Raw genomic sequence first — 18,904 nt, 5'->3', positions numbered from 1 at the left:
CAGTGATGATGAATGGGCCTGACCTGACTGAAGAGTCAGGAGTTCTGGAACTGGGACCAGAATCCAAGGATCCTTCACTGCATACTTCCGAAGGAAAGGAAAACAAACTTGGCGGGGCCAGTGTGGTGCGATCAAAATCATGTTGCTTCCCAAGCAGATCGCCTTCTAAATCACCTTTGGCAGTAGTGGGACCAGAGGGAAAGCGTAGAGCAGACTGGAGGGCCAATTGTGGACTAGAGCGTCCCTGGGTGCCCCCCCCCCCCCCGTGGGGGGAATCAGGGAGAAGAAATTGCTGCACTTCGCGTTCCAGGGGCTGGTGAAAAGGTCGCAACAGGGAAAGCTCCACTTGGAGAAGATCCGAGCCGCTACTCGGTCATTCAGGGACCACTCGTGAGGCATCAGAATAACTCTGCTCAGCCTGTCTGCTATCACATTGGACTTCCCCGGAATGTGCATTGCCACTAGAAATCTCTGGGAAGCGATCGCCCAGTTCCAAACTCTCATGGCTTTTCTGCAAAGAGGATAAGACCTGGTTCCTCCCTGCTTGTTCAGGTACCATACTACCGCCATATTGTCTGAGAAGATTGCGATGGCACCCTTGGGAAGAGAGCTGTGAAGTGCCTGCAACGCTAGAAGCACTGCCCTCATCTCCAGAACATTGATGTGTAAGTGGGTTTCGTGATCCTGCCACATGCCTTGAACCGTCCTGTCCAGATAATGCCCCCCCCTATCTGGGAGGCGTCCGTGGTCACTGTGGCAATGGGTGGGGGGGGCAGAAGAGTCGCCCCTGGTTCAGGTTGGAGGAGAGGAGCCACCAATGAAGATCTCGCCGGCAGGTATCCGTAATGAGAATTGGGTAGGACAAGGGCAGATCTTGGTACGACCAATGGGTCGACAGGAGCCATTGGAGAATTTGCATGTGAAATCTTGCCAGAGGGACCAGAAGAATGGCAGCCGCCATCGACCCCAAAAGCTGAAGGACCATCCTGGCTGGGGCTTTGCTTCGGGGTAGCAAGGCTAGGACTTGGTTCTGTAGTATCTTTATCCTCTCTGTTGGAAGGAATGCTCGCATCTCGACAGAGTCTAGCTCTGCGCCTATAAAGGCAACACGCTGTGATGGCAGCAATACAGGTTTTTCCCAGTTGAATGTAATTCTTAATAGATGTCCCAATTCGATGGTAGCACTCACGGCTTGAATAAGAAGATGCCTGGTGGGGGCAATGAGGAGCCAGTCGTCTAGATACGGAAACACCTGGAATCGCAGACGTCTCAGGTGAGCTGTCGCCACTGCCAGACATTTGGTAAACACCCTGGGGGCTGTGGTGAGACCAAAGGGTAGGGCTCGGAACTGGAAGTGACTGGCTCCTAGGCGGAAGCGTAAATGTATCCTGGACGCCCTGTTTATCTTGATGTGATAATAGGCGTCCTTGAGATCGATGGAGCACATCCATACTCCTTTTCCCAGCAATGGGAAAATGGATTGCAATGTGACCATCCGGAACTTGGACTTCTTTACGAAGCGGTTTAGGTGGCTGAGGTCCAGAATGGGTCTCAAGTCCCCTGTTCTTTTCGGCACCAAAAATAACTTGGAGTAAGTTCCTAATCCGGTCTGGTCTGTGGGGACTGGCTGGATGACTCCCTTTCCGAGCAGCTTTGCGACCTCTATGGCTGCTTGATCCCGTTGACTGGGTGGCACGTCCGGGATTTTCCTTGACGGTGGAGGGGGACGGATAAAGGGAATGGTGTAACCTCCGGTGATGACACAAAGCACCCACTGATCCTGAGTGATGGAACCCCAGGCCCTTGGATGCTCCGAAAATCGACCCCCAACTGGCTCCAGAGACGCACAGTCAGGCAGTCCCTCAGGGACGCTGGAAGGAGGAACCACGAAAGGATTTGCGGTCTCCTGTGTTGTGGGGGCCTCCGCCGCCTCTAGGACGTCTTCTAGAATAATTCCCCCCTCCTCTGTCTCTAGAAGGGGGTCACTCTGATAGGCAGGGAAAGACTTTTGGGACTTTCTGAACCACATCTTTCCTCCCCTCTGCACCTTGGGATAAGGTCTCGAAGGGAGCAAAAAACGGGCCCCAACGGCAGACAAAGTCTTAACCTCCTGCTCGCATCTAGTGAGTGTGTCTTTCACCTTGGGTCCAAAGAGAGAGGACCCGTCGAATGGAGCGTCTGTGAAAGAAGACTTGAAAGCCTCCGCAAAGTGACACAAGCGCATCCTGGCTTGCCTCCTAAGGGCTACGCCCAAACTCGCTGCCCTACTCGCCCCTTCGGCTGCATACGATATGAGCCTCATGGACGAGTTAATCAGTGAAAGGGTAGACAGCTGGGCGTTGAAAGACTGCGTCAACGCCTCAGGCACGTTACCCGACACGGTATCTCCCAACTCCTTTATGCGATCCCTTTGGAGCCTCGTAAAATGACACAAATAATTCAGCGACCGCAGGGTAAAGGTCGCTGAAGTCAGGGTATGCTTCCCGTACCTATCCATGCTCCTGGACTCCTTGTTAGGAGGATGGATAGACGTAGATGCCTCTGCCACATCCTGCTGGGTGGCAGACGCCACCACCATAGCATCCACTGGAACTCCCTTGGTTAGAAACTCCTTGCCAGGGGGTGCAGATAAAAATTTGTTGGGGCGAGAAGGAACTGGCTCCACAGAATCAGGGTGCTCCCACACCCTTAGACAAATCAGGTCCAGTAATTCATCGAAGGGTGGAGACACCCAGGAGGCGGAGGGTTGGGCTCCGAAGGCCTTGAGGAAGACCGACTCCTCTGCGGAAGGGGTTATGGACGGCCAGTTGCCCCTCTGTCTCAAGATCTCCAGGACATTGGAGAACGAGACATCGTCAGAGGACGACTTCGGGGACCCTTCCGCATCATCAAGGTCGGTGTCCAAGGCGACAGACTCATCTGGGGAGTCTATGTGCTTCCTCTTGCATAACTTTTTCCTGGGGGGCTCTTCAGGCAAAGACTTTGAAGGCTTCTTGGAAAAAGGGGGACCACACATGGACTCAGGCCTCGCTGTCCGAAGACAGGGGGGCACCAGAAGCTCTAGTCGCCGTGTCTAGGGAAGGAGTCACAGATTCCGGTGAAGTCACTAGAGATTTGTCTAGCGCACTCCTCATAGCCTCGAAGGTGGGTCCACCAGAATCTGAAGAAAGGCCCGCCTGTGAGACCATGACTGGTGTCGGGGTCCCCCTAGCCAAGGCGCCATGCGGGAGACTCTGGGCCGAAACCAGAAGCCCCGACAAATCCCCCTCGGGCTCGGCCGAGGACACCCGAGAACCAGAACCCCTGGAAGGAACAGAAAAGGTTGGAGCTCAAGACAGTGCCAACAGACTAGCAGTGGGTCTCGGAACCAACTCAGGGACCTCACCCGACTCTGCGAACTCCATCTCTGATGACACCAGGGTTGTTGGAGGAGGAAGAAACTGAATCGAAATGGTTGGCTCTAGCTGCTGGGCTGGAGCTGAAAATAATTTAGATAAGACAGGTGACTGGAGGAGCCTCTGGACCACCCTATCTAAATCACGAGCCGAAACACTCACCTGCGGCTCTGAGACCAATGGAGCCATGGAAAACCCAGATTGGAATTCTCTATCCTGCGGCTCCGAGACCAATGGAGCCAAGGAAGGAGACCGAGACTTAGATCTTCTCTCCTGCGGCTCTAAGACCAATGGAGCCGAGGAAGAAGACCCAGACATAGATTCTCTATCCTGCGGCTCCGAGATCAGTGGAGCCGAGGAAGAGGACAAAGATTTAGTTCTTTTTTCAGGGGGCTCTGACTGACTTGTCGGAGCCAAAGACTTCTTTTTCTTAGATTTGGAAGAGGGAGAAGAAGATATAGCTTCCTCAAAGGCTGGTTTTATTAAACCTTTCAGGATCAACTTATTTTTTCTCTCCTGTAGTACTCGAGAGGAGAAGGCATGGCAAACACTGCAAGATTCTTGCAAGTGTTTAGCCCCTAAGCAATAAACACAGATGGCATGGCCATCTGTTAACGACATTTTATAGCCACATTTCGAACATTTTTTAAAGCCCGACGGCTTATGCTCTTTTTCTTTGCTAGACATGACCCACAAAGCACTCGAAACACAAGGAGGGAAGAGCTCTAACTGAAACGTTCGACAAGAAATAGGGCAAAGGCCCTCTAACTCAAACGGGCCTAGCCCGCCAAACAGAAGGAATTACACAACAACCAAAAACAAACACAGCCAATCACAGGGTAGTACAGAAGAAGATCGCTATTAAAATAGCTGTTTGGTTATAAAATTTCTAAGCTAAGAGCAAAAACGACCCAAAAAGGCCAAAAAAGCAAGGGAACTTAGCCACAGCCAAGTCGAGACCACATCGTTACTTCAGAAGCGGCAAACGAGATCTGGGGGTTTGGGCGTGGTGCATCCTGGGATAAGGGGGTTGGCCCAGCCAATGAGAGACTTCGTGCTAGTGTATCGGCCGAGTCGGAGCCGATTCTCTGCTCCGAGCCCATCAGTTATGAATGTAGGCAAGATAGGATCGCATTACATCAGATTTTAACTACAGCCATAGTTACTAAAATATGTAAGTAAACAAGTGAAACACAACAAACCAGTATGCTACACATACACATACCCTTGGGTCACATGCCTACTACTACATCATGCTCCTAAATGTGAGCTGTAATATGAATAGAAATTATATACTTAATTATATCAACAGCTATGAGAACTCTCACAATTATAATCACAGTATTGAATGACTCTTGGAATACAAGTAAAGAAATTAGTGCTAAAATGAACTCTGCAAATTATTTTTTTATTTGCTTTCTTAACACCATACATATCAATTATGTACATATCACAGTTGATATATCAGTTGTGTGTACATCATATCATCACCGTACATATCAGTGCATCATTACCATATGTAGCATTACATCAGTAGTGCACATATTATATCAGTACCATATAATGCCAAGATAACAAAAATCTATCTACACAAATCTGACATCCAGCACTATACATCCTCATTAACGGTATACATCACCCACACCCTTGCTTTCCATCTTCATTAGTTGTGGTCTAACTTTAACTGGTGTAAGTTGTAAGACACAGCTTTATATTTAAATTAGGGTTGTGCTGTTCCAAGAGACGCATAAATTACCTTAATACTATACCACATCTTTTTTCCATTTTGTAACTATAGACTTGGCATGATTTGTTGAATGTAGTTATGCCAGCTTTAAAATACGCCCTTTAAGTGCTGTTCAGTACAGATTGTCTCAGGAATGCAATTCGCAAAACTCTTATGCATCAGCACAGGCTGTAAAATAAAATTAAAAGTTTACAAAGACCTAGTCGTGGCCAGCACAAACACATGAAGATGCATAGAATGAAGACCTGCAACTGAATATTTCCATGCAGGAAGCGGTCATTACGTCCTTTGAACTGTGACGAAAGATCATGTGGAAATGCTAGTAAGGCTGTAAAACAAGCTATATCTTTATGCGGAATTTGCTGGAAACAATGCAGATAACTGGGATTGTAGGTATGTGGTATTGCCCTTAATAACCTTACAATGGCAGTAAGTCCAAATTATTAACATAGTCAAGGGATATTTCAAGGGATATTAAACTTATCCATGCAGGTAGATTTACACTAGAAAATCATTCATGGGGACATATTTCTTGTAGCATCTAGAAAGTTTACCACAAAAATTGAATGGTAGCCAAAATTATAGCAGGGGGACAACTGAAAAGTAAGAGTGAACATACACATCATAAACAAAAATAATAATAAATGGAGTAGTTCAGATGAAATGACTGGTATTAGTCTAGTGTGATTCGTAAATGCAGTACGTTTCAAAAAGAATATTTTTTAAACATAGACAAATGCTTCAAGGAAAGAATACAAGTAAATGTATAATGAAATCATTAGTTTTCTGCCAAACTGTTAATGTAAATGTTTTGCAATTACATCACAAATTGAAAATTACTTAGCTATGCTAATCTAGCAGTATTAGAGCTGCAACCCGGAATGACGTGATCACTCCCTGCCCTCCTATGAATATTAACGCCGTTAACACGGCTTATTACATTTAGTCTTCCACATTTGGAAGGAATACTTAAAACTTTATATTTTTATAGGCTTCAAAGTGCACTTTTCTTTTCATACAAAAAAAGTGTTCACTGGCATAAAGATGCATGCTAACACTTTCTTTGAGGAAAAAAAAACAAAAGGTTAAACATTGTTCGCATAAAGACACAATATCAAAAAGTAAAGATGATTTTTTTACCTTATTTAGCAAATTGTTGAAGACAGATCTGATGTCCTTTTTATTCTTCTTCACTTATGAGTTCAGATCCAATCCTCGGATCTGACTTGGCCACATTAACTTCGGATCCAACTCTTGAACTCCTCCCTCTACCCATAATGCCTCACTCCACCCCCCCCCCATACCTCAGATCTCATTTGCTGCCATTGTGGTTAGACGTATGTTCCATTCTCGAGCATTTGTAAGCAAGTTTTTGTTTTTACTATTGGGTTCTAAAATTTCTGTATTTTTTTTCCTTAAACCTTAACATTTTTCTTATTTTTCTTACAACCTTTCGCTGGCGTTAGGGATTTCTTGACCCTTATATTAACCTTTTTTCTACTAAGTAGTCTTTTGTACCATTGCTTGTACTTTTTCCCCTTTATCTAGTGTAAAAGGTATCTTCTTTTTTTGTTTTGTTGCCATTCATTTGGTTTTTTTGAAGGTATTCTCTTTACATACCATACATGGTATTTTTACCCTTTCTTTATGGTAATTGTTTCTTACCCTTCCCCTTCTAGGGTATTTCTAATTATTACAATTGTTGGTAAATTCTTTTTCAAGTAACTTTCTATTTTTTCTTTAAAAAAAGAAAAAGAAAAAACAAGTTAGTTTACTTTTTTGTGATTGTCCTTAAAGGGTTATTTCTCCTTTTCCGTAACTTTGTCAGACAAACAGATTTTAAGAAATGCACTTCTTATTCATATAAGATCCCGAACTTAGATGCCCACAAGGAATGCATTTATTGCCTTGGGCCTGACCACCTAAATGCTGCCTGTACAGTATGCTCTACCTTTAACCGGAGAGCTTTGACTGACAGGCATAAGCTTATTTTGAAAGGCTTACTACCTGCTTTTTCATCTTCCGGGGCTCAAATCCCCTCAAAATCTGGCAAAGCATCTTCCTCAGAGCCCAAAAAAAGGTCTCCGCCAAAGTTACCCTGGTCGTCTTTGGAGCCTAGAGAAAAAGTCAAAAAATTATGGATCCAACACCCTTGGATCCATGAGCTCTTAGCCTACCATCGGACTGGAAGCCTTCTTCGGATCTGAAGGTTTCGGCTCTGATAGTTATCTCTTTGTCTCCAATGACTTCCTCGTTGGGTTCTAACCCTTTGGATCTGAGGCGAAGTATGTCTCACAGAAGCAGAACTCCTGAGTTTATGGTAAAGCCAGTTTTGCCCTCCTTGCCTGTACAATTGTTTCAAACTCCTAAGGAACATTCCAGGATCCCTTCCACTGCATCTTCTAGGTCCTCCAGAATTAAGTTCATCAGAGGCAGATGTGGATAGGATGATGTGAAAGTTTCTCTGGGCTCAGATCCAGATGGGAGTCCTGCCAGCTCAGCCCCTACCGGATCTGTGAGTGTGCATGCTAAGTCCATTCTATCTCCTCCTCTGATCCAGTACTTGGTTTTGGAGCCCCAGGATCAGAAATCCCTGAGAGGTTTGGCATTAGATCTAAGGAAAGTTTCTTCCTCCACTCTGACTGCTTCCATGACCAGTTCTGCTGCGATACCCTCAGATCAGAACTGTGCAGAGCTGAAGCATCTGCGTCTGGTCCAAGGGAGTGGGTTCTGCTCTAGTGTTGTCAGACCCATCCCTCCCCTTCAGAGCTTTGGCCCTGGACAGCTCAGGTCCATTTCTCCCCTCGAGGCTCGGATCCGGGGGTGGCAATGATCTAATTTCCTTGGAAGCTCCGGCTGCAAGGGATCAGGTTGTGGCTTCTCCTGTGCCCTTGGCCTTTGAGGTGCTAGAAAGGTCTTTTTCTCTCCAGAGAGAACTGTCCTCTTATTTTGGATCCTACTTCTTTACATCCATCAGTTCTGAGCTGAGAGTCAGTCAGGCCTATTCCACAGGGAGCAGACTGGAACATTTTGAGAAGTGATAGTAAGTTAAGGGATATAGTAGGTGATAGACCCTGTTTTGGATATAGGAGAAATAAAATTTTGAAAGACCTACTTTGTAGAGAGAAGATTATAACTAGTAAGAAATCACTCAAAGAAACAGCAGGCAGTGCACCCTGTGGATCCTGCAAAGCCTGTCCGCATATAAACAGGGATACGATGTTTAGGCACCCTGTGAGTGGAAAAGTCTTTAGTTTTAAGGCAAAGGCTACTTGTAGGACAACTGATCTGGTATACCTGGCAGAATGTTCACAATGTCCCTGTTTCTATGTGGGAAAGACGAATAACATGTTTAAGGTGAGGGTGCTTCACCATCTCTCCTCTATAAGAAACCATGATGAACATAATGCCCTCTATAGACACATTCAGGTATATCCCACACACAGATTTAATTTTAGGGCTATAGTTAATTTAAGGTTGAACAATAGGGGTGGAGATATTAAACTTTTAACAGAGACAATAGAGTCTAAATGGATTGTAGAGCTGATGGCCCATAGGAGTCCGGGCCTGAATGATGTAATACCTATGAAGCCCGCCCTTAGGAAAAGGCGGACTTTTTACTGATTGTTTATTGGCTGGTTGATAGTTTAAATTTTAGGAATGGATGTTATGTTGTTATCTGAAGAAGGGTTGTTACCCGAAAGCGCTCATCTTTGTACTTCTGTGTTCTTATTAAAACTTTTGATCACATAGCAGTGTCCTGCCACGTTTATTTTGGGGTTCCAACAGGCCTCCAGACAGTTCCAGTAGAGCAGCATTCCCCTCTTCCAACACCTCTCCAGAACATCCCATGAAAGAGGTTCCCCAGAAGAGGATGTGTAAAAGGAGACACACAGACTCCCCCTTAGAGTCTCTCATGGAAGACATAGATTTTGATGAAGAAGGATCCCCCAGACCACCACAGGATGACATCTCCTACGGAGATATTCTAGAGATCCTGAAGCAGAAATGTGGTTGGTCATCCCAAACTCTTTCTCCTGAAGAATCTGTGTTCTTGGAGGGCTTTGGATCTGGCCTTGGGTCACCCCCCCCCCCAGCGCATGAACTAAATGACCTGGTTTCCCACTGAGTATGTAAACAGCCGGATACTGTTGAGCCCATTTCCAAGCACCCTGACAAATTTTTGGCACTCCTGCAGACAAACACCACTGGAGCAAAGGAGTCCCAGTTGATGCTATGGTGGTGGCGGCAGCCACTAAGAAAGAGCTAGTAGATCAGAGCTCTATTGTCCATCTGCTCAATAGAGAGTCTAGAGCATTGGACAGATTTGGAAAGTGGGTGTTTGCCTCAGCTACCTTCGCACTGAGGTCAATTAACTATCTGGTGGTTCTTTCGGCTTTTCCCGGTTAGGGGTCTCCACAGTGGAACCCCAGTCCGCTAATGATTGGCAGTAGATTTTTACGGTGCAGAGGTGCCAGCCCGACATCCAACCTACAACGAAGGCACCCACTTCTGTATAGCATTAAAGAGCCTAAATTGGTTAGAACTACTCCACCAGCTAACACATACATAGCATCTTACCACCTGTAAAATTATCCAGACTACATCTGCTTGCCTAGTACTAAATAAAATTCAACACAACTATGTTCCCAGTTGGTCCTTATGACCCAGTGGCCAAAAACTCCTGTCTGTCCACAAATCTATCAAATCTGCTGAGCATTATTTCACTCCTACCATTTTGTTAAGGCCTGAAACTCCTTATCTCTTTCCATCAGGTCAATACTCTCTCTCCCATCCTTTAAAGCCACTCTGAAAGACATCCTAATCAAAAGTTGGCGATGTTCTTGCTCAACACCAGGATAAACTATGTCCCTAAATGTGAACAAATACCTATTCATTCCTTACATCTCCTTACTGTCCCTTCTTCACTAACTTCCTTACTTTGATCAACTTCTCTCCCCTGGTTTTCTCTCTCCAAATATACCATAAGCCTGCTTCTCTCTCACTTTGTAATGCAATTCCTGTTTGTATTACACTAACTTAGCATTTATTTCTCTATAAACTGGCTAAAAGTTTTCTAACTATTAAATTATCTTATGACTTCTGTCTGTTCTTAACCAAAGTTTTCATATGTCTAATTTGGTATAATTATTTACACTGTAGTTTTTTGTATTATTTTAAAGACTGTAAAATTATTGTTTTTAAAATGTTTTATAATGCTTTGTAGCTTTTCTCCCCAGGCATCTGCTGAAAATGAGCTCCTACCCAGTCGGACTTTCAAAGTAAGTAAAATAAATAAATCAGGCATGAGATTTCAGTCTTTTCACTTCAGCAACCCAGGCAGAGTATTTGCCTGAAATTCTACCTAGTCTCTATCACACAAGACAATGACTTCAGGAATACTTTCAAAACTTCCCCTCTGAGGGATGCTTTCCAGACGGGACTTTTGTAGCACCCTCAAGACCCCACTCCATATTCCCCTTTGCACTCAGGTTCATAGGTAAGTATTAGCTTAGCTGGCCTTCCAGGCCATTTTAAGTCTGGCCAGTTTCCCATTTTGTGCTCAAAATAGCCTATCCTATTTGGTTATAGATTGACCTTAACCATCCAATGGTCGATAATTATATATTACTCCTAATGAGAATAACTGGGATCATAACATAGATAATTTAAGGGGATCCACGCATGGGATGAAACATTTAGGATGTGCCTCCGTTCATTATTAGTACAAAGGGCAGTCCTGGGATACATTTTCTGTTTCTCATCCTCAGATCTAATTTGCACTTGAAAATGGACAGGAATGAACTTTGCCTTATGTGGATGGGAGTCCACAACAGCAGTATCCCCTTCAAGATTAACTTTCTGGTGCATTTTACTAAACTACAAAAAGATTTGACTAAATTTTCAAATGCTCCCTGAGGCCATGTTTGCTGAGGATTTCAAAAGAACATTCTCTCAAATGGCCAATTCTTTATCCATATCAAATGCTTCAATGAGGTTACTCTTTCATAGAGCTTGAAGGTACCTCATGAGCAGCAGGTCCAGGCATCACCATAAGGAGACATGCCTGGATGGGACCATGCAACTTCGCAGAGCCTTTTAAGACATCTTTTACTAACTCCCCATTTGATAGTACTTCCTTGTTTTGGCCATCAGTAAAGGAAATGCTTACCTGCAGCAAAAAAGATGGAAAGACCCGGTCTGCGATAGGGATCAAGTTTTCTACCTCTCAGCAGACCTTCTCTAAAAACCAAAGAGACGTTAAGAAAATGTGGTTGTGCAAATCTTAGCGTCCATTCCAGGATTTGCATGGGCAGAATTCCTCCAGAGGCAAAGGGGGATATTTTAATGGCAGATGTCACCCTAAGGCAAAGGAGGCCCACAAAACCAGAGCTTTAGAGATTCTTTTTCTGATAGGCCCCATCAGTACTCCTGAAGTGCTGACTGCTCTTCTCTAGAGGCAGTCAGGGGTTGATTCTCTTTTTACCTAGATGACTGGACGAACATCATGAAAGATTAATGTGCGATAAGGATAATATCCGGAGGCTATTTCATACCATTTCCCTTCTTTCTCATCGTCAGAAGAAGAAACTTCCTCTCATTCCACCCAGTCACAGGAAGGCCAAAGCACACGAAATTCAAAAGCTGCTACAAAAGAGTAATCCAAAGGGTCCCACCACACAAAATAGGATTTGGAACTTATTCACACTTCTTTTTAGTGCCAAAGAAAATAAGGGGACCTCAGACCCATTTTGGATTTAAGCAAACTGAACCAGTATGTAAAGCCAGCAAAGTTCCAAATGGTCACGGTTCAGGACATTCTACCTTTTCCAGACAAGTATGATTGGATGTGCGCTGTAGATCTTCAGGTTGCATACTATCATATCAGAATAGACAGACAATCCAGAAGACATCTCTGCTTTCAGTTGGGAGCCAGTCATTACCATTTCAGAGCTCTGCCCTTTGGACTCACCACAGCCCCCAGGGTGTTTACCAAATGCATGACAGTAGGTGCAGCTCATTTGAGACTAAATTGATTCCAGGTGTTTCCACATCTAGACGACTGGCTTCTAAAATCCTCATTTAAGCATTAACTTCAGCAGGCCAGGGCAGGCAAAAGTTTTTAATGAACCAATATATGACTGAAACTTTTGCCCTTCCCCCATGTGTTATCTAAAAGGTTTTAAATAGTTAATTACACAAATTTTTACATATTAGACTAAATGACTTTGTTACTCAAGAAAAAAGTTATGTCTTACCATAATGTTCCATCTGTGTTGTCGATCTTCCCTAATCCTTGACTGTAGGCTCGGTTCTGAGCCTCTGAACCGACTCAGCCGTTTATTTCAGCTTGCGCCTCCCAAACTCTCAAGCCAAGCTTTTACCCATAATGCTCCTCTCAAAATTACCTCAGATCGAGTTTGTCTAAAATAGTGGCAGATAAATAGCATATAAAAGAAGAGACCAGATGTGTCCATTATATGAAGCCAGTCCTGTAAGAATTCGATCCACTAAGAGTCTCAGGTTGGGGGACAGAGGGAGGGAATGTCAAGGATTATTGAAGATCGACAACACAGATGGAACGTTATGGTAAGGCATAACTTCTTTTTCTGATGTCAATCTTCACATAATCCTTGACTGTGGGACAGAGTCCACAGCTACCTAAATCTTGGGAGATCTCACAGAAGAATATTCCTGGAGCACCATCAAACTGAATTATGCCCATCCCCTAGAGACCTGATCCAGTTTGAGAGTGATAAAGGTATGAGGAGAAGCCCAAGTAGGTGCTGCACAAATGTCATCTAAGGAGGCTCTGGCATGAAAAACTGCAAATGTTCCCACCGCTCTGGTTGAATGGGCCTTAACCAGGAGTGAAGACAGGAGCCCTTTCGACTGATAAATGTAACAGAATCTCTAAGCCATTTCGCCAAGGTAAGTGTTGAAACTGGATTGCTTAAAGAAAGAGATGACAAGGAAACAAACAATTGATCAGATTTTCATAAGTCTTTTGTTCTGTGAAGATAAAAATGTAACTGTCTATGGATGTCTAATAAATGGAGTACTCCCTTTGTAGGAAAAATTAGGGAAAAAGACTGGTGTCTGATATTAGATTCTGAAGCTACTTTTGGTAAAAAGGATGGTTTGGTTCTAAGGGAGACCCTGTCTTTGTGAAATATTATGTAGGGTGATTTCCAAGACAAGGCCTGAAGTTCAGATACTCTTCTTGCAGATGTGATAGCCACTAAAAATAGTCTCCAAGTCAGAAACTTTAAGTCACAAGTCGCTGATTGTTCAAAGGGAGACAAAGTAAGGGACTGAAGAACTAGTGATAGATCCAAGGAGAGATGGGTTCTTTAAAAGGAGGTCTTAACATTAGGGCTCCCTTTAAAAAGGCTTTACAAAGTTTGTGTGACATAAGGGATGACCCATCAAACCCCATATCGAAGTTTGAGATTACTGCTAGGTGGACTTCAATTGTTGAGATAGAGGAACCAGATTGAAAGAAGATAGGTAAAACATCCAAGACTTTATGAAGAGGGGTTGTATAAGGGTCAAGTTTGTTCAGAAGGGCCCAGCTTGCAAATTTTTCCCATTTGCTTTCATACAGTTTTGTAGTCAAAGGTTCGTGATGGGCCACAATGATTTGTCAGACAGGAGACGAAAGGAAAAGAAGCCTGGCAATCATGGCAATTGGAGAAGCCACACAGTGAGCTTGAGATATTGGAGGTTCAGATGAACCAAGCCCTCTGGGTGAGACAGCAGACCTGGCGCTGGGTTCAGAATCAATGGTTTCCAAAGAAGATGAGGCCAAAGAAAGGGAAACCAAACCTGTCGAGGCCAAAAAGGAGCAATGAGGATTACTGAATTCTCTGACCTCTTGTTTTTCTTTAGAAACTGAGATATCAGAAGAACTGGGGGAAAGGCATAGAGAAGACTGGGGGGCCAATCGTGGAGAACAGCGTGTCTGGGTGAATCCCCCGGAGGGGGGATTAGGGCAAAGTAACTGCTGCACTTGTTGTTTACAGAAGACATAAAAAGACTGCAGCAAGGTTTGCCCCAGTGACGAAAAATCTCTTTCGCCACCACAGGATTGAGAGACTACTCGTGAGGCATGAGAATGGTTCTGCTCAGCTGCTCTGCTATCATGTTGGAGCTCCCCGGAATGTGCATTGCTGTGAAAAAGTGGTTGGAAAAAATCACCCATTGCCAAACTCTGAGGGCTTCTCAACACAATGGATAAGATTTGGTTCCCCCTTGCTTGTTGATATACCCAACTACCAACATGTCCGTTTGAATTGCTACTGTTACCCAAGGAAGGGCATCCTGAAATGCTTGCCATGCTAACAAAACTGCCCTCATCTCTAGAACACTGATGTGCAAGTTGGCCTCTAGTTGGGACCACGTGCCTTGGACTGTCCTTCCCAGATAATGCCCCCCCCCATCTGGGAAGCATCCGTGGTCACTATGGCTTGGGGTTGCGGAAGAATGAATGGTCGGCCCAAGAGAATCTGGTTGGAATGGAGCCACCATTAAAGATCCTGTTTGCAGAGACTGGTAGTCATGGTTAGATAAGACACATCGGTTGATGTATCAGAGACCACTGTGAGGCAAGTAACCAGTGTAAGATTTGCATGTGATATCTTCTTAAGGGAACCAGAGTGATTGAGGCTGCCATAGTCTAATGCTTGTAGGACTAATCTGGTTGGAACCTTTCTGTTTAGGATAATTTGTCTGACCTGAGCTCTTATCTTTTGTAGTCTTTCTAATGGTGGTGAAGTAATTCCTGTAACAGTATCTAACCTGGCTCTGATGAACTCTAATTGTTGAGAAGGCTGTAGATTTGACTTTCCGTAATTTACTGTGATGTCTAGATAAGCACAGAGATGGAGTGTAATCTTTTGCCCATTCTAACTGATGCCTGGTAGTAGCAGTGAGGAGCCAGTCATTGAGGTATGGAAAAAACTCAATCCTTACAGCCTGAGATGAACTGCAACTACTGCCATACATTTGCTGAACACCCTGGGGCTGAGGCGAGTCTAAAGGGGAGTGCTCTGAACTGGAAATGACTGGCTTCCAGCCAGAAACACAGGAATCTCCTGGAGCGTTTGTCCATTTTTATGTGGTAATACGTATTCTGGAGATCTATAGAGCACATCCAGTTGTCTTTCTCCAAGAATGGAACTATCGACTGTACCAAGACCATCCAGAATTTGGCTTGCTGAACTGCTTTGTTGAACTGGCTGAGATCCAAGATTGGTCTCCAGTCCCCTGTTTTTTTGGGCACTAAAAATAACCTTGAATAAAACCTGGATCCTGTTTGGTCTGATGGGACCTATTTTGGTTTGGTGGGACTTTTTGGATGACTCTTTTGTCAAGGAGTTTTTGAATTTCTATGACTGCTGCTTCCCTGTGACTGGGTGGAACATCTGTGAGTCTTTTTTGAGTTTTGGATGTATAGATAATGGGATTTTGTAACCTCTGGATATTATTCCCTGCACCCATTTGTTCAAAGTTATTAGTTGCCAGGCAGGCTGGTGCAGGGATAGTTGTCCCCCGACTGCCTCCAGAGGAGGGCAATCGGGCCTCCCTTCAGGGGTGCTGGTAGGAAGTATCAGAGAGAATCTCTGAACCCCTGGTTCTGCAGGTCACTTCTGCCTCTGGGGCGGGGTCTTCCATTACTTCCCTTCTGTCCCAGGGAAAGTCTTTGCCACATGAATCCTAGAAAGGCCCTTGGAATTTTTTAAACCGTAGTCTCCCACTTCTCTGGTTCCTAGAGTAAGGCCTTTGAGGAGTGGAGAAACGTATGCCTACAAGAGAAAGAGTCTTCCCATCTTTTTTACATTTGACCAGAGTGTCTTTTACTTTGGGGCCAAAAGGGGATGATCCATCAGATGTAGCATTGATGAATGACGCTTTAAATGACTCCGCAAAATCACACAAGCACATCTAGGAATGCTTTCTAATGGCTATGCCTGAACTCACCGCTCTTTTTGTCCCTTCAGCTGCATCAGCCTCATGGACAAGTTAAAAATCTCTTCAAAGGTTGAGCGCTACAAGGCAACCATGTCTCTTACCTCTTCAAAGAACTCTCGGATACCCTCACAGGAGCAGTAGCTGATCAGATCCCTCTGGAAACTCATGAAATGTGGCATGTAATTCATGGACCTGAGAGCAAAGGTCACTGAAGCGTAAACATGCTTCCCAAACTTATCCATAGTCCTAGACTCCTTGTTAGGAGGATGGATAGTAGGACTTTCCTTAGCAAGTTTCTTCTTAGTGGCTGCCGCTATCACCATGACGTCAATGGTATGCCTTTTGACCAGTGTTTGTCCTTAGGGGCTGAAAGAATCCGATCCGGTCCCTTGGGGATCGGTTCGATGGAGTGGGGCATCTGCCATGCCCGCTCAGGGATCAGTTTAATGAGATCAATGGGCGGAGAGATCCAAGAAGTAAAGGATTGGGCACGAAAAGTCTCCAGGTATGCCGACTCCTCAGAAGAAGGCTTGAGGGAAGAGCAGCCATCCTTCTGTTTTAGAATTTCCAGGATATCCCCGAAGGAAACATCATCAGGGGTGACCTGGGGGAAGCTTACACTTCATCAAAGTCAGTATCTTAAGTGAAAGACTCCTCCAGGGAGTCTAAGTGCTTCCTCTTGCACTTTTTCTTTGTGGGTACTTCCTTGGGGGATGCTCCAGGTAAGTGTCCGAAGAGGAAACAAAGTGGGTCTTTCCTGCCCTCTGTCCTGGGGATGAAACTGATGGAAGTTCCAGCTGAGGGGATATGGAGGTCTGTCCCGACAGGGATGGCAGAGACTGAAATGGACAAAGCCTTCTCCATGATCCGGAAGGCCGGCTCCCCTGTAGAGGGATGGGAGCCTGGAACCGAAATAGACTCCTTCAGAACAGGGGTCACACTCCACACTGAGGAGGCAGCCCCCGAAACAGAAGTCTGGGTCGATCCTACAAAACTCGAAGTGCCAAGGGTCATGGACGGCTCCAAAGTTAAAGAAGCTGAACCATGCACCTCGGACCTGACCAAGGAGTCTCAACCCTGGGGTGCCGAAAGGCCAGAGGAACTCAAGGCAGCTTTTGGTACTGGAGCTGAAGTTGCTACCGGAACCAAGACAGTCAACGCTGGGGGTGTTGAAACAGAGGGCTCGAAAGTCTCAATAGGACTTGGAGGAGGAACAGGCGGTGTCATAGTAACTTGGCTAGGAACTAAAGACAACCGCCTCGCAGTGAGGAGCTGATCCACCATCTCATGATGTCAACCTCAGAGAGAGACTTATTGGACTGAACTGATGCAGTCGATGGAGACCTAGGGGTTCTGACATTGACGAAGGGGCTGGGAGGTCTATCCTTAAATGGATCAATTGAGGGAGAGTACCCGGATCTTGGTAACAAAATGAATTGAGGTTGTTCCGGTACCAGTTTCTCTGTCGGTGCCAAAGAAACTAAAGTCGGCTCCGAAGATTTTGTCGGTGTCATGTCATCTTTTATCTTCAGTGCCGATGAAGTCATCAGTACCAAAGAATGCTTTGAAACCTTAGAAGGTTCCAAAACACTTGGAGCTGAAGGACGTTTCCTAGAAGAGGGAGATGATGATGATGAACTGGCTTCTGATTTTGCACAAAAATGGCCTCTTCAAAAGGCCTTTCAGAATGAGCTTATTCTTACGTTCTGTAAGAGTTCTGGTAGAGAAAGCATGACAGATGGAGCAGCTCTCTTGTAAATGAATTTTACCTAAACAGTAAACACACAGTGTATGCCCATCTGAATTGGGCATTTTACTCTGACATTTAAGACACCTCTTAAAACCTGAGGTGCCCTTAGATTTGACTGGGGCTCTGCCTTTTCAGCCATAACGAGGAAATATTTTATATTCTGAACAGGAACTCTCTCACAAGATGACAGGAAATAAAGCTTTTATATATATATATATATATATATATATATATATATATATATATATATATATATATATAGAGAGAGAGAGACAGACAAAATACCAACTATAGTAAGGAGGAATACCTTAGAAAAGGTAAAAATGAGGTACCAACAATGGTACTATGAAAGGCCTACCAACGGTAGGGTAGAAAGAGAAAAGGCTATCTTAAAAAAGGTGAAAACGTACTTAATTCTTAAGCCAAGGCTTGAGAGCAGATGACCGTGTCTGACATATGAAGTGGCAAACGAGATCTGAAGTAATTTTGAGAGGAGCATTACGGGTAAATGCCTGGCTCAAGAGTTTGGGAGGCATGAACTGAAATAAATGGTCGAGTAGGTTCCAAGGCTTGGAACTGAGCCCACAGTGAAGGATTACATGAAGACTGACATCAGATGCCATGTTTGCCAGGACTCTTGGGAATTTATGAGGAAAATCTAACAATTTGTCTTATAAAGATTGCTATATCTTCATCATGGTGGATGTCCGGGGCTTGTATTCCGTTATTCCACATGATTTTGGCCCACTGAGTGGCGCACAGCTACAGTTATCCCACTCCACAAGGGGGGATCCACTTTGGATCATGGGAACTAACTCCTCATCAGTCTAACGAGCCTAATCTGCAAGGCCATGGAACGTATTATCATGGAACTTATAAAGAAAGACATTGGCAACCTTCAAACACTGGACCCCACCCAGGGTTCGTGAAGGGCTGTTTTTGTCTCCTGAACCTGACTGACTTCTTCGAATCAGTCTCTAGAGCTGTGGACGAGGGTAAAGTGGTCCACACTGCCTATCTGGACCTCGCCAAAGCCTT

This window comes from Protopterus annectens, chromosome 7.part0 (genome assembly GCF_019279795.1).
Source record: "Protopterus annectens isolate FY-2018-M chromosome 7.part0, PAN1.0, whole genome shotgun sequence".
Taxonomy (NCBI): domain Eukaryota; kingdom Metazoa; phylum Chordata; order Ceratodontiformes; family Protopteridae; genus Protopterus; species Protopterus annectens.
This window is presented reverse-complemented; position numbering follows the sequence as displayed.